Consider the following 1,113-nt stretch of genomic DNA (forward strand, 5'->3'; position numbering starts at 1 on the left):
CCAGGCTGGCAAGGTTAGTGTCTGTATCTAACATCTATCTACCTATCTATTATCTATCACCTAGCTACCTACTTTCTGTCTACCTGCCTCTTGTCTGTCTGTCTGTCTATCTATCTATCTATCTATCTATCTATCTATCTATCTATCTATCTATCTATCATCTATCTATCATCTATCTTCTATTACCTGTCTGTCTGTCTATGCTATGCAGGGAGGGGGTGGGGGAGGGGATGGGGGAGGGCCCATGCCAGGGGAGGGGAGGGGGGAGGGGAGGGGAGGGTGGGGGAGGGAGTCCCGGGGAGGCCTGGGGTTATCTGGTGTGCACAGTCAGGCAGACAGACCTCACCCTCCCTCTCCACGTGCAGCATAGCATGCCTTGTTCAGATAGCGATTATTGTCCCCACGTGGGTGGTGGGCGGTGGGCGGCTCTGCAGAGACCGTCTCTAGGCGAGTGCTACACACAGTTTGCATCTTGACCTGGCGTCTCTGTGCGTATGTGCGGGTCATCAACGACTGTCATCAGCAGCGAGCAGGACACCAAGCTGAAGGCTCGCGTGCGTGGGCAGTGGCTGCAGAGGCCCAGCCGTCCGTGAGCACAGGGGAGCCTCGGAGATCCACAGCAGAGGCGAGGGTGGAGGAGAGAACCGCCGAGAGGCAGCAGGGCTGCAGGGGATCCGTGGGCCAAGGGAGGCCAGGTCCTGCCGCCTGCGGTCCAGACGCCACCGGGAAGCGTGGACCCGGCGGGCGCGGAGGCCCGTGGTAGCCGAGCAAGCTGACGTAGACTTCTGCTCATGTGCAACCCGGCCGGGAGCAGCACGGTGCAGGCTTCAGGTGCCGGGTGCCGGACCGCCCGGCAGCCGGGGTCTGAGGAGGATGGCACAGGTGGTGCCAGGTCAGGAGGGTGTACGCCTCCTCCCGCTGGGCAGTGTGTGTGCGCGGCCACGGGCTCGTGTGTGTGTGTGTGTGTGTGTGCGCGCGAGCACAGGCTCCGGTGTACGCCTCCTCCCCCTAGGCAGTGTGTGTGCGCAGCCACGGGCTCGTGTGTGTGTGTGTGTGTGTGTGTGTGTGTGCGCGGCCACGGGCTCGTGTGTGTGTGTGTGTGTGTGTGTGTGG

The sequence above is a fragment of the Dipodomys ordii genome, unplaced genomic scaffold (assembly GCF_000151885.1).
Source record: "Dipodomys ordii isolate 6190 unplaced genomic scaffold, Dord_2.0 Scaffold27, whole genome shotgun sequence".
In the NCBI taxonomy this organism is placed as follows: domain Eukaryota; kingdom Metazoa; phylum Chordata; class Mammalia; order Rodentia; family Heteromyidae; genus Dipodomys; species Dipodomys ordii.